The sequence below is a fragment of the Canis lupus genome, chromosome 1, assembly GCF_011100685.1.
Source record: "Canis lupus familiaris isolate Mischka breed German Shepherd chromosome 1, alternate assembly UU_Cfam_GSD_1.0, whole genome shotgun sequence".
NCBI lineage: Eukaryota > Metazoa > Chordata > Mammalia > Carnivora > Canidae > Canis > Canis lupus.
The window spans coordinates 98386427-98401870 of record NC_049222.1 but is presented as its reverse complement, the minus strand read 5'-3'; the positions used below and the strand labels follow the sequence as shown (position 1 = coordinate 98401870).

General features: G+C 39.9%; 1 long non-coding RNA gene and 1 pseudogene across 23 annotated transcripts in view; both read left to right on the top strand.

The window, feature by feature from the left end:
* Nucleotides 1–15444, top strand: part of LOC119870859 — a 59919-nt gene that overhangs the window by 29470 nt on the left and 15005 nt on the right. For 4 of the 23 annotated variants that reach the window (XR_005354361.1, XR_005354358.1, XR_005354357.1 and 1 more), the window contains exons 6-7: nt 4987–5052; nt 8265–8359. The exons of 2 other annotated variants lie outside the window; for them this stretch is intronic. This is a non-coding gene — a long non-coding RNA (uncharacterized LOC119870859). Of the gene's footprint in view, nt 1–4986; nt 5053–8264; nt 9310–9559; nt 9585–13609; nt 13787–13935; nt 13992–15444 lie in introns of those variants that run through there. 17 more of the 23 variants (XR_005354352.1, XR_005354363.1, XR_005354349.1 and 14 more) reach the window with 15 other exon arrangements.
* Nucleotides 1696–4975, top strand: LOC119870858 (annotated as a pseudogene).

Sequence of the window (15444 nt, the reverse complement as noted above, 5' to 3'; positions counted from 1 at the left end):
TGCTGTTTTTAAAATTCTCTCTTTATCATTACTTTTGGCCATCTTATTCGTTTATTGGTGCAGACCTCTTTGGGTTGGTTTTGTTTGGGGCTCTCTGTGCCTCTTGGATGTGGATTTCTCTTTCCTTTCCCAGATTCAGGAAGTTTTCAGCTATTCTTCAAAGAATCTTCTACCCCCTTTTCTCTCTCTTCTCCATCTAGGATCCCTGCCATGTGACTGTTACTTGACAGTATTGCAGAGTTCCCTGGGTCCATTCTCAGTTTGCGTATATTTTCCCCTATCATCTGCTTAGCTTCATTACTTTCCATTACTGTGTCCTCCAGGTTGCTAAGCCATTCTTCCTTTTGTTTGCTATCTATTCCAGGTGGTCTATTTTAAATCTCATTTACTGAGTTTACTATCTCTAATTTGTTTGTTTGTTTGTTTGTTTGTTTGTTTGTTTGTTTAGGTCTCCTATCTCTTTGTGGAGGGTCTCACGGATGTCCTGCACTCCTTTCTCAATTCTAGCAAGTATCTTTACGAGCATTACTTTAAATTCACTATCAGACATAATACTTATCTCCATTTTGTTTAGGTCTCTTGGTATGATTTTGTTCTGCTCTTTCATTTGGAACATAGTCCTCTGGCTTCTCATTTTGTCTATTACTATGTTGGTTTCTCTGCATTAGGAAAGTCAGCTTTGTCTCCCACACTTGAAAGTAATGGCTCTATGAAGAGGTCGTGTAATGCTGCACAGTGCAATGTCTCCTTTTCACCAGAAAATGGTGCCTCAAGGGTGTGTGTTGTTAAGGGGTGTTCTACTGTTTCCCTGCAGTCTGGTCTGCAGTGGCTCTCTGCCTGTTGTAGGCAGAGTCTAGTCCCTGTGGTGTTAGTGGGCCAGTCCAGGGCTGCCTTGGGCTTATGATGAATCAGACCAGGTGTTTACCAGAGATGAATTAGTACCAGACTGCAGGGTGCTCTCCCTGTGTTGTCCCCGGAGAAGCTTTTATTGGTGGGGCCTACAGTCAAACCAGCTGCCTGCCCCAGCCCACTGCTGGGGTCACAGTCAGACTGGTGTGTGGTCATCTTCCCCACTCCCTGGGGAAGAACTCACTTTGGAGTGGGGCTGCCCCTTGTCTGGACTGCTTGCACACTGCCAGGCTTGCACTGCTTTGATGGGATCTTGCCAAGAGCATATCGGAGGGGGTGGATTTGCTTTGCTGTGGCCTCTTGTCTACAAGAGAGTCTGTTCTGCCTGTCTTTGGGTGGTTTTCTGGGTTATTTATGCTGATGTGGGTGTTCTCTAGGTGGCCACACCACAGGAGGTAAGCCCAGGGTCCTCCCACTCCTCAGAATGCCATTTTAAGGTAAAAATCTTCTTTCATAACTGATCAACCAGAGGATCTCTCAAATCTGAGAGATCTTAGGACTTCTGACAGAGCTGTACCTTGGATGCCTTAATAATCTCAGTCACTCCTGAGATTAATAGTGCAGTGATGCCCTGCCATGTCATTCATCTCTTCAAGTCCAAATCCCAGAGTGACCCAGCTGAGCGTAGGAATATGGTTTTTCCTACATTCATTGTTCTTTTTTCTTCTTTTAAGATTTTATTTGACAGGGAACAAGAGAGCACAAGAAGGGGGAGCAGCAGAGGGAGAGGGAGAAGCAGGCTCCCCACTGAGCAGGGGGCCTGATTTGGGGCTCAGTCATGGAATCGTGACCTGAGCTGAAGGTAGATGCTTAACTGGCTGAGCCACCAAGGTGCCTTTCATTGTCCTTTTTGTAAACAAATCTTTGAGAATGGCTTGTAACTCTAAGTGTGTAGGACTTTTCTCTTTTTTTTCATTTTTACTTTTTCTCTTTCCCCAACTGTCCCTTTTTCTTTCTTTCTTTCTTTGGGTGTTCACCTATTAGCTCCTAGTGGTCCTGAGTGGCCCCTGTTTGAGTGTTGACTGCCCTTTCTTGGTCATCCCAGTCAGCCTCAGATGGGCTGGGGTCAGCATCCTGATTTTCCAGCAGTGGTTTTGAGAAGGAAACACTTAGTGTGCTAATGGGCACTGGCATTTAGAAGTGCGCAAACACATCAACTGGGAGATTTGTGATCTTAAGTCAGTTGATAAACCTCCTTGGGTATCTTGAGGAATAATAATGAAGTGCTGCTTCCCCTTGATGAAGATCCTGTCCTGGGAAGATTCTGCTCAAGCTCTTCTAAACTTTCCAGTCGGCATTTTTCTGAGTTCTCTGCATTGTCCAGTTTTAGTAAGAGTCCTGCTACGTCAGTTCAGCCAGAGTCCTCACCCTCAGGATCTGGTCAGGTTCCTTTTAATTTTCTAGCATCCCCCAGGTGATTTCTGGTCACCCTGGCCTGCCTCCAGCAAGAATCCTATGGGGTCCATTTTGCTCTGTCAAGGACAGGCTGGGATCGTATACATGCTTCTCATGTCCCCTTCTTACCAGAACTCTTGGTGACTTGGAGCTTTGTATGATCTCCCCCCATGCTCCAGATCTGGACTTTGACCTCTGTCATAGCAGCTTTGAGTGACAGAGGGCTTGGTAGTCAGGCTGGAGACTGGAATGTGGGATGAGTAGGGGGGCAGGGAGACCACAAGCAGACACAGAAAGGTTTAGTGGTTGGAAGACATGGCAGAGAAGCACACGTTTGTCCTGCAAATGCTTTCACATCTTCTTCTAGTCCAATACAATCCTGCAGGAATGTATGTCTTAGGGAGACATGCCTCCTCCTCCCTCAAGGGGGAGTGGTCTGGCTTCCAGTGAAGGGTTGATGCTACTGTCTCTGCCCATATTTGGACTGTGGGTGCACACAAGACCCCCTGTGTGCACACCTGAGGGATTGAGGGGCGGAAGAGTGCAGTATGTCTGTTTGGTTGTAACTGTGTGCCTGAAGGCACAAGGGCTTCTGTCTGTGTCTGTTTTTAGCATGGCATGGTCCTAAGGACATGTGCATATGTCACCACCTATAAGTCTGGACCTTTGTTGTCCAGTATGATAACCACAAGCCACATAAACTATTTGAATTTAAATTTAATTGAAATTAAACAAAATTTAAAATTTAGCTCCTCAGTCACATCAGCCACATTTCAGAGCTCTCAATCCATATATCATGGTGGCTACTGTATTGGACAGCACAGATCTAGAACATTTCCATTATCACAGAGACTTCTATAGACAGCCTTGCTCCAGCATATGTTTGTGCACCCACATATTTATATGTGTCCTAGTTCATGAATGCATCCTAGTCCATGAAATCATCCCAATGATGAATTTTCCTGAACATCTCTAGTGACAAATATGTTATTAATGGGCACCTCCAGATACTGGGAGAGATGCTCACTACCCTGAGCTGTAATCTTCCATCTCTACCAGCTCACACTAGTTCTTCTGTCAGGGTGCGCACAATCTTTATCCTATGATAGTCCTTGAGTTATTTGACAGCAATATCTTGTCTTGTCCAAATTATCTCAACCAGAAGTTCACTTCCACACTCCTTGCCAATCTGATTGTCTCTTCTGGTGGGTCATATTTGTAAAGATGCCTTTGCTTCTCGCTCCCAAATATATGGACCCATCAGACTCCCTTAAGAGTGTGGTCTGGGGGGATCTGCCACTGGATCCGCAGATGGTTTACTGAGCTCCTGCTGAGACTCACGTCACCGTCATGTCCCACTACCTGTGCCCCTTCCCCCAACACGTGTCTGTTCATAAAGAATGTAGCTGATGATGCCAAGTCTGAAGATTTACCATGGGAATCTGGTCGTTATCGTCCTATAGTTGATGTGTATGTTCCAGTTGATTTCTACACACGCTACCCAAGAGGACTTGCTTATGTGTTCAATTTGAGGATGTCCATGATGCTGCAGATGCTTTACATAATTTGGACAGAAAATAGATTTGTGGACATGAAATTAACATACAGTTTGCACAGAGGCATTGGAAGACTCCAAATCAAATGAAAGCCAAGGAAGGGAAGAATGTGTACAGTTCTCCATGCTATGATGATTATGACAGATACAGACATTCTAGGAGCTGAAGTTATGAAAAAGGTCAAGAAGCTGGTCCTTTGACTACAACTATAGAAGATCTTACAGTCCTAGAAAAGTAGACTGGCTGGAAGACCACAGTGCAGCAAAAGCCATTCCGACAATGATAGCCAAGTAAGCAAGAAGAAAAATTAAGATAATGCTGCAGTGAGAAAGGAAGGCACTACATAGAGTATGCGCTAAGTTTAGAACCCAGGGAAAAGACCTGGAAACTATTGTACTATTCTCTCAAAAATTTGGCACAGTTAACTGCTACATCCAGTTCAACTAACAAAATCCTGTATACCACAGAGAAGAATAAGGAAAACCAAACTGGCAAACATCCATCTTTTATTTAAGACCAAACTGCAGCTGGAATGCAGTTCTGCTTCCTACACTTCAAGGAAGATCTGACAAAGCGGAGAAAGAACCAAAGAAGGGCAGTTGAAGAGACCAAAGGGTGGGTGGAAGGTGCTGCAGTATGAATACTGTATGAATATTTTAACTCTGGTCTGAAAAGAAAAAAGAATGTTACTGAAACTATATGGAATAATTGAACTCTTTTCAAGTTTGAAAGTAAGCATTTTAGGACAAATAAAAGGAAATTCAACTTTGTACTTGTAGAAACTAATTCCTAAATCTGAATAAGTTTATATTGATTCATGGGTAACAGGTCCATAATAAATGATTGGAAACTAGAATGTCTGACTCTCGAGGAAGACAGCCATAGTCTCTCACAGTGCCTCTGTTGGTATGTCTCAGACTGAATTGGGTGAGAAAACATATGGTCCGATATAAACTTTCTCTTGGTTATCTCTTAAAGTCAGTTCCATTTTAGCTATTGGCAAATCTTGCCATTGTTCATTTCAGTGCCAGTGTTTTTCTGCTTAATGGTTTGCTTTGTTGGCATCTAAGTTTATTGACTTGTATGCCATGTGCAGTTTACATCTTCCTTACACTCTCTTTCCCAGGTAAATTCCAATTCTGATACTTGACATCTAGCTAAGAGAGTCCATCTCTTCTCACCTCTGTCCTAAGTAAGTATATTCAGCAAACATTTATTTACAGAGCCCTTATTATGGGCAAAATTGTATTGGGTAATTGGGGAGAAAAACAGAAAATTCATTTATTTAATGTCTAGTGAGCACAATTTAGTGAATCATTACAGTATGGCCTCATTGTTTCGAGGTGTAACATAACTATTTTACACCATTTGTATCTTAATGTAAAACCCAGAATACTATCAAAGATAATTTTGTGGTTATCTGCCATTTAAAAGTATACATTATGGGCAGCCTGGGTGGCTCAGTGGTTTAGCGCTGCCTTCAGCTGAGGGCGTGATCCTGGAGTCCTGGGATTGAGTCCCATGTCTGGCTCCCGGCATGGAGCCTGCTTCTCTCTCTGCCTGTGTCTCTGCCTCTCTCTGTGTGTCTCATGAACACATAAAATCTTTTAAAAAATAAAAATAAAAGTATGCAGTATTTCTGTTTGCATCCCATTAATACAAATAATGAAAATTTAATGTTTTAATATGTAATAAACAGATTTATTGTGCAGTGACTGCAATATACTAGAGTTATATTAAATTGTTAACTCTACCTCCTCAAACACATATTAGGAAATAATCCCCAAAATAAGTATTTAACTTTGCATTAGATATAAAGGAGACTCTGGGTGCTACAATTAGATTATTTTGAGGCAGATAGCTGTTATCCCAACTAATTTAGTATGTTCTGTAATTGAGAAAATGTTCACCAGATTATACTTTTTAGTGATTTACATGTACATTTTGTAGGGGACATGTTCTGTGTATGGTGAATAAATAACTTTTATAGTATCACAAAAAAAGAGTGTGGTCTGATTGGGCTATCAGTATTTGTACTCATTAGTAGTTGATGATATGAACAAGTTTTGCTAAATTTTTTTATGGTTTCCAAAGGCCACAATTCAAAGTTAAAAATTTGTAAAATTCTCTTGTTAGAAGAAAAATAAGTGCTTTTCTGTTAGAAAAATTCCATATTGCTCAAGTTTTCTCCTCCTGATTAAAAAGGACTGGAACAAATATACATATGTCTGCTTCTAATGAAGTTAAAAGGAATAAAGCGATGCTATCAAAGCTTATGGAAAGTCATGGCTAAAATCTGAAAATAAAACCATAAAACTTGTTATCTTCTCTTGCCAGAGGGAATTTTGAGTTCAGGAATAAATGGGGCTCAGACCATGTTGGGGAGAGTTTCACTGTCTTTAAGTCATCTTTGAAGACCAGAGTTTCTAATGATCCAGTCTTCTTCACAAGAATTCATACTGACTTATAGAACTGTGAATCCACACTGATTGTAGAACTGTATCATCCTGGTGTCTCCAGTTCCAGTCCAGCACCACAGAGTACATTATAACCTTTCTCCTTTACATTTTCTATAGTTTCTTTCTCCAACAGAGAGAACCTGGCTGGCATTATCCACAATGTTTACTTCTTTCTTAATTCTAGAATTTACATATGGTGTGGGATACACAACCCCCATTCCTTTTTGATTTTAATGATTTTTGAGGATTTGAAAACCAAACACACTTATAAACGTAAGGACAATTAAAAGGTATACCTAGGTGTTCCTCTTATTGTTCCTCCCAACCTATTCCCATTTCCCCATCCCCACCCCTTGTCCATTCCCATCTCTAACATCCCATTAGTTTTTAGTTTATATTTCCTGTGGGGTTTTTTTCACATATGATAGATACATGCATATTTTCCTGTTTCCTATCCTTTCTTGTATTAAAAGTAGATACTTCATGAGGAACTTCTTTAAGTCCAGTCCAATATCTAGAAAATTACAGAATCTCAAACATTTAACAGCTTCAAGTGAATACGTAAGGAATGAAGAAAAGCTTCTAAAACTAAGCTGAATTATGGACTCTATTTTCTATTGTTCTTTGTCTGCAAACATTCTTGTTTTGCCTATGAGTGTCCAAAGACACTTACTGTTCAACCTATGTGTAACCACAAAACAGTAGCGGATATTCGTTTGCCACTCTGGTCTGTTGAAACACTCATCTTTGTTTCTAAATGAAGAGTAAATGCAAGCTTAGAAACTTCTGATGGGCAAATACAAGAGTTCAGGCTGAATTGATGTATCTCTGATACCACTCAGCCCCAAGATTCTGAGTCTCTGTTCCCACGGTGTAATGGTTCTAATATTCCAAACTGCAGGAGAATCATTTTGCGGAGACATTTACGGGAAACCTCACTCCTGTCTTGACCTTCCTCTCCCAAAGTTTGGCCATGGGTGGAATGAGCTACACACTGAAGAAGAGGACCTTGGAAATAGGAGACCGCATATACCTGCGGAAGGCCCTTGTGAACAACCTTGGGGAGGAGAAAAGGACTAAGCTCCATATTCAGAAACTCCAGAAGGCTTTAGATATCCGGTTCAGGGAGATTGAGAAAGAAAAAGCAGCACTGAGGAATTTTTTGGGAAAGCTTCATAAGACAACTGGCTATTTCGCTCAACTGCCCTTCTGGTGACCAGTGCCACTATGGGTGAGGAATTCATGGAAAAGGCTCAATACAGAAAACATCTGCAACCCCTGCTATCTCTATGTGACCCAAGAAAACAGAATAAGGAACCACTGAGACAAGGTGTAAAAGGAAAAAGACTATACAATTGAAGATCCAAGTAGAATGTCTATAAGAGAGTCAACAGATATCTCCTACAAAATAGAATAAGGCCTTGTTGTTTCCAGATGATCCCATACCTTTACAACTTGAAGTGGTAACATGCAGTGCAAACACTATTTCCATTCAAACTTTCCTTGAGACAAGAATAAAGCTTAGTTATTGGAGAGATCATTCTAATATTGATCACAGAATACATCATGTATTTGCCTTCTGTTCTTTTCTCACTGAAGCAATTATTTTCCTGTACTTTAATAGCATGAATAAAAGTTGAGGCAAAAATTAGAAAAAACATAGAATCTTGAGTCTAAATAAAGAACTTGACTCAAATCTAGGCTTTGCCATGTATTACCTGTGTGATCCTGGACTTAGAAGCTCCTTCCTTTTGTTCCAGATGGAGATGACAACATCTCTATTAAAAGATTGCTTTAAATGTTAAATGAGATACTGTTACTACAGGGCATATTGCAGATGCCCCAACACAGTAATAGCTAGTATTTATTGATTCTGTTTTAATTATTTTTATTACTGTGTAATGGAGCTCTGGTTCTGTTCCTACCCTTCTTACTAACATTCTAGGTCTCCAGGCAAGTCTGTTTCCATCCCGTGGCCTTAGATTTTGCAAGGCTGTAATGTGAGAACTGGATGGACCATCTCCAAAGCCCCTTCCAACTGTGAGTTTGTCAACACAGTAGTACTGCAGAGGGTGTCTGCAGCACAGAGAAAGGATCCAGCAGTCAGAAAGCATACCTAGGTGACTTTAGGAGCTTGGATGCATCTTCTGCTTAGTGACTTACTTACCAATCATATGTTTAAAGATACATGTTATACAAGTATATATATTCTTAGGAGCCTCTTGTGATGTATTTTCTGGGTGACTGTAGAGTAAATGTAGTCTACTTCTTGAAAGCCTTTGGGATTAAGTTGCTTGTTTAGGCTCTGGTGTCCAGCAGACATGGATTCTGCTGGACAGTGTTGTTTGATACTAGGCCAGTTCGCTAACACTTAAATACCCTCCGTGTATCATAAGTTGACTAGATTTTTTTACCCGCACAATGGGAATAATAGTACTTCATGCAGAAGACAGTTGTGATGTCTTCCTGTAATACTGTGTATATGTCTTAGCACAACATCTAACACATGGTTGGAATTCATTGCTGTGGTCATTTCTGGGAATAGCAGCAGCTGGAGCTTCTGGGCTGAAGAAATGGCATTTGGACTCTGTCAACACTCATATGTGAGCCATTACTCTTGGATCTCAGTCCTTTAGCTAGATCTCAATCACTTGCAATAGAAATGTGTGTATATGTAATTTTTTAAAAAAGATGAGTGATATCTAGAGCTCTGATTTGGAGCTACTATGACACTTTTATGAACAATCTTGTTCATGTGTGCAAGCGCTTCTCAAGGTGGATATTCCTAGAAGTGGTGATACGAGTATCTCCGACTTTACCATTTAATAACAAACTGTTTTCCTAAGGAACAGATCAGGGATCCCTGGGTGGTGCAGCGGTTTGGCGCCTGCCTTTGGTCCAGGGCCCGATCCGGGAGACCCTGGATCGATTCCCACGTCGGGCTCCCGGTGCATGGAGCCTGCTTCTCCCTCTGCCTGTGTCTCTGCCTCTCTCTCTCTCTCTCTCTGTGTGTGTGTGACTATCATAAATAAATAAAAATTTAAAAAAAAAAACACCCAAAAAACCCCCACAAAGGAACAGACCAATTAATATGCACTGCCTCCAGTGCTGAGTACCTGTTGTAATATATCTTCATATTTGTTACTCTCAATCTAAGTTTCTTGCCAATCTGAGGGTTTAGAATATCTCACCATACTTTATTTTTTATTTTTTAAAAGATTTTATTTATTCATTCATCAGAGAGAGAGAGGCAGAGACAGAAGCAGGCGTCCCGCAAGGAGTCCGACGCGGAACTCGATCCCGGATCCCGGGATCACGCCCTGAGCCAAAGGCAGACGCCCAACCGCTGAGCCACCCAGGCGTCCCATACTTTATTTTCTTTTTAAAGATTTTTTATTTATTCAGAGAGAGAGAGACAGGCAGAGGGAGAAGCAGGCTCCATGCAGGGAGCCCCACGTGGGACTCGATCCCCTGTCTGCAGGATCACACCCCGGGCTGCAGGCGGCGCTAAACTGCTGCGCCACCGGGGCTGCCCTCTCACCATACTTTAGTATGCACTTCCCTGAATAATTTTAATTTTCATATGCATATTTGGCGATTTTTATTTATGAAGTACCATATTTTCTAGCCTGCCTGCCCTTTCTTATTAGAGACTTTTAAATGTATTTTTAAATCTAGAAAATAATTATATATTTTTTTGTATTTTAACCCTTTGTTTATATCTGTTGCAAAAATTTTGACATCCCTTTTTCAATTTTTAAATGGTGCTTCTAATGTACAGAGCTTTTAAATTTTAATATAAATTATAAATCTATTCCTTAATGATTTCTTTTATGACTGATTTAAGCAATTCTAACACCACACAGTAAAAGCAAACTCTTCCATACGTTAACTCTTCTAAATGCTTTATAGTTTATTTCCCATGGGTCACGGAATTGATCCTTGCATGTAGTTTGAGAAAAATTCCATTTTTTCCCCCCAAATGGCTACCCAGTTACCCCAACCCTATTTATTTCTAAAAACTGTCCTTCCCTCTCAATGCTCTTCAGTATGACTTCCCTGTTCTGTGTATATGTCCATGGGTCTGTTTCCAGGCTCGACCTTATTTCCTTAATCTTTCTCACCCTCCTCATCCCACCAATACTGCACTATCTTAATCTTCATAAGTGTTCATATCACACCTTAATTTCATTTTTGACTGTGCCTTAGCTAGTCTCAGCCCTTGGCATCTGTGCAAATTTTAGAATCATATTGCCAAGTAACAGAAAAAATATGTTGAGATTTTGTTGGGGTTGCATTGGGGGAAAATATAAAATCTGACAATACTGACATATCTTCACCACTCAGTTCTCTGACCCAAGAATATGATATTCTGCATTTACTTGGGTCTTCTTTAATAGATCTAATTAGAGATTTATTTTACTTGAAAATTTTGTATACATATTTTGTTGCATTTATTCCTAGGCACTTAAAACTTTAAAAATTGCATTTTAATTAGTATCTCTTCTTCCATTTTGTAAATTCCTAGTATGTAGCAGAACAATAGATTTTAACTCAATTTGTATCTAGGAAAATTGATAAAATATCTTATCAGTGCTAATAGTTTATTTGAAGACTATTTGGGATTTGCTACATATATAATCATTTTACTTGCAAAAAGGATAGACTGTTGTTTCATCCTATCCAATCACTATACATTTATCTTTATGTACCTTCCTGCCCAGGCTCAGTTCTCCATTAAAAATGTTAAACAGAAGTGGGTTGTTTTGTTCCTGATCATAAATACAAAGATTTCAATGGGGACGCCTGGGTGGCTCAGTGGTTGAGCATCTGCCTTTGGCTCAGGGCGTGATCCCAGGATACAGGATCAAGTCCCAAATCGGGCTCCCTGCAGGGAGCCTGCTTCTCCCTCTGCCTGTGTCTCTCCCTCTCTCTCATGAATAAATAAAATCTTAAAAAAAAAATTCAATGTACTAGTAAGGATGCTTTGTGGTAGATCTAATATAGATACATTTCTCAGTATGTTACCCTTTATTCCTTGCTTGCTGGTTATTAACGTAAATATTAAATTCTATTAATTTTTCTGCATCTTTTGAGGTTTATTATTTTAATCCTTTAATCTGTTAATGTGGCAAATGGCATTAATAGATTTTCTAAAATTATACCAACCTTACATTCCTAGGATAAACCTATCTTGACTATGATATACTTTCCTTTTTAAAAATGTATCACTGGATTTGTTTTACTGATATTTTGTCATTTTGTACCCATGTTTATAATGGACACTGGCCTAAATTTTCTATTCTTTTAATGTCTTTGTCAGGTTTGACTATCAAGTTATGTTAGCCTTTTAAAATGTTGGGAGTGTTCACTTATTTCTATTCTCTGGAAATGGTGTAAGATTTGGAATTGCTTTTTCATTAAAGATTTAGCAGAACTCACCAGTGGAGTCTAGAGTTTCCTTTTGGGGAAATCTTTTAAGTCAGGCTTACTGAGGTGTAATTTATATGCAGTAAAATTCGCTTTTTATGAGCGTATACTTGGGTGGATTTAGACAAATGTCTATATCCTATCACCACTACAAGATGTAGACCATTAACAACCAAAAATCCTATTGTGCCCCTTGGTGTTCAATCCGCTCTTCTTACCGCCAGGCCCAGGAGACTGCTGATTTGGCTTCCATTCCTATAGTTTTGAATTTTCAAGAATATCCTCTAAGTGGAATATTCTAAGTAGAATCATCAGGCTGGAGGGGAAAGCCTGCTGCTCTAAGTGGCTTCTTTCACTTAGCCTAACACTTTCAAGGTTCATCCATGTTTTTGCATGTATCAGGATTTTGTTCCTTTTTATTGCCGAGTAGTATTTCACTGTGTATGTAGACAAACGCAATTTGTTTATCCGCTCACCAGATGATGAACATTTGGGTTCATTCCTGGCTTCTGGTTATTTTCAATAAAGTTCCTATAAACATTCACACACAAGCTTTTGTGTAGATTTGGTGGCCACCTCGCAGAAGCAGATTTGCCATGTTCGACTTGGTTGTCCACACTGATGATGTTACCACAGACTAAGACTTTTTTTATTTACATAACAAGGCTTTCTTGGGAGAGCAGGATGGCTACCAAGCAAAAGTAACTTGGAAGATCAAGGAAAGGGCACTGGTGTGGAGGTTTAGGGTAGTTGAGATTGGGGCCAAGGGAAGGTTCCTGAGCATGGGCAGGGGCTTGTGTGGCTTGAGCCTCGTATCTTCACCATTGGAACAGGCACCTGTGCTGAGGTCTTGGCAGCCTGCCCAAAAGTGAGCAGAAAGGGAAGAGAGAAGTGGTAGGCTTAAAAGCTGTCAGCAAACAACAAAGTTTTTACACTCTTCCTTATGTACACATATATTTTTATTATTCTTGGGTAAACATACAGAACTGGCATGGACTGCTGGTCTGTGAAGTGATGTGTAACTGGATAAGAAACCGTCAAACTATATTCCAAGCAGGAGAAACCATTTTCCCTCTCAGCAGTGGGCCAGGCGAGTTCCCATCGCCCCACATCCTGGCCAACATTTGGTATTCTTGACATTTTCCTTTAAAGTTTTACCTATACTAGCAGCTGTGGTTTTAATTTGCATTCCCTGATGACTAATGATCCTGAACATTTCTCATGTGCTTACTTGCCATCCTATCTTCTAATTTCTGAGGAAACTCTCAATTCTGTTCAATTCTATTTTTAATGACTATAGAACCATTCAGCCTTCCTATTTCTTCTGCAGGGTAGTCCCTTTCTTAGGTTTATCCATGTCATCCAAATTAAGAATTTACTGGCCTACCATTATTCACAATATCCTCCACATTCTCCTTAGTAATGTCCTTTCACATTCTCCCTGTTCACCTTTTGTGCTGTTTCTGTTCCTTAGTCTTCATAGGGAGTTGGAAATTTTATTAGTCTTGTTAAAGAGCTAAATGTTAACTTCTGTTTTTCCTCTTTTTTTTAATATATTTTATTCATTCATGAGAGAGAGACAGAGACACAGGCAGAGGGAGAAGTAGACTCCACACAGGGAGCCCGATGCGGGACTCGATCCCGGGACCCCAGGATCACACCCTGGGCCGAAGGCAGGTGCTAAACTGCTGAGCCACCCAGGGATCTCCTGTTGTTCCTCTTTATTATATATTTTTTGTTTTATAAGTCACTATTTTTATAATTTCATTTCCATTTTTATTTTCCTGTTATTTTTTTCTAACATTTTAAGATGGTTGGAGGTTCACTAATTTTCAGCTTTTTTTTTCTTTCCCAAAATAGGCACTTTTGGCTATAAATTCCACATACTGGGTTACCTGCATTCTGCAAGTTTTGATTCATAGAATGTTTTCATCATTTGATCAAAAATGATTAAATTTATTTTTCAGTGTATTCTTTGACATGTGGTTATTGTAATAAACTTCTTTTCAAAACATGGAAATTTCTGATTATATCTTTATCATTTATTTCTAAAATAACTTTATTGTGGTCAGAGAACATACTTTGAATAATATTAATTCTTTAATATTTATGGAGACTTGATTTCCCAGTGTATTTCTTTTAATTTTTTATTTTATTTTATTTTATTTAATTTTTATTTATGATAGTCACAGAGAGAGAGAGAGAGAGAGAGGCAGAGACACAGGCAGAGGGAGAAGCAGGCTCCATGCACTGGGAGCCCGACGTGGGACTCGATCCCGGGTCTCCAGGATCGTGCCCTGGGCCAAAGGCAGGTGCTAAACCGCTGCGCTACCCAGGGATCCCTCTTTTAATTTTTTAACACACACTGTGTACTTGCAAAGAAAATATATTCTGTAATTGTAGATGTGATGTCCATACTGGGATGGAAACTCTGTGTACCTTTTTAAATAAAATTTTTTATTTAAATTCAATTAATTAACCTATAATGTATTATTAGTGTCAGAGGTGGAGGTCAGTGATTCATCAATCCTCTAACAGTGCTCATATCACATGCCCTCCTTAATGCCCATCACCCAATTACCCCATCCTCCTACCCACCCTCCCCTCTATAAACCCTCAGTTTGTTTCCTATGATTAATAAGAGTCTCTTATGGTTTGTCTCCCTCCCTAATTTTGTCTTATTTTTTCCTCTCTTCCCCTATGATGTTTTGTTTCTTAAATTCCACATATAAGTGAGATCATATATTTGTCTTTCTCTGACTGACTTATTTCACTTAGCATAATACCCTCTGGTTCTATCCATGTCATTGCAAATGGCAAGATTTTTTTTTTTTTTTTGATGGCTGAGTAGTCTGTTGTATATATATATACCTCATCTTCTTTATCTAGTTATCTGTGATATCTGGGCTCCTTCCACAGTTTGGCTATTGTGGACATTGCTACTATAAACACTGGGGTGCAGGTACCCCTTCAGATCACTACATTTGTATATTTGGGGTAAATACCTAGTAGTGCAATTTCTGGGTTATAGGGTAGCTCTATTTTCAACTTTTTGAGGAACCTCCATGCTGTTTTCCAGAGTTGTGCACCCTCTTAGATTCTCGAGTACTCCTGCTTCTTTCTCTTGGTCTATGACCCACCTGAATTAGTTTTCCCTCCAGTAGTTGGATGAAATTCAATACCATGTCAGTTTACAAAAAGTAAATGGTAGACATCCTCCAACTTAAGAAAATATCTGAAAACAAGAGAACCTTATCTTCTGCCAGCACAGGTCGGAATGCAAAGTAGTCTGCATGTACAGCCTCAGCAGGTCTTATGTGAAAATCAGGCCCAGATGCAGGATGAGTAACACTCTAATATTTGGGATTGGGATATTTTCGTGGACAATTGAGAATCCTGACATATACACCCATTTCCCTGAACCCTTCCTGAAGGCAGGAACAGTGCCTTCCATGTTAGCCTCATCTGAGGTGGATTCCTTGAATGATGATGTTTGTCCTTCTCAGGACCTCCACCTAACTACTCATTGCCTCTAGGTTGATATCGAGAGTCAGGTACCAACAGAGCCTGGAGAGAGAAATACAAACCCTGCTTTGGAGAAAAAGTGCCTACATAACAAAGGAATTACAGGACCTGCCTAATAATAGAGCCTGGAGAGTGTGTTTGTAAAAATGGATCCTGGTGTTAGATGAGGG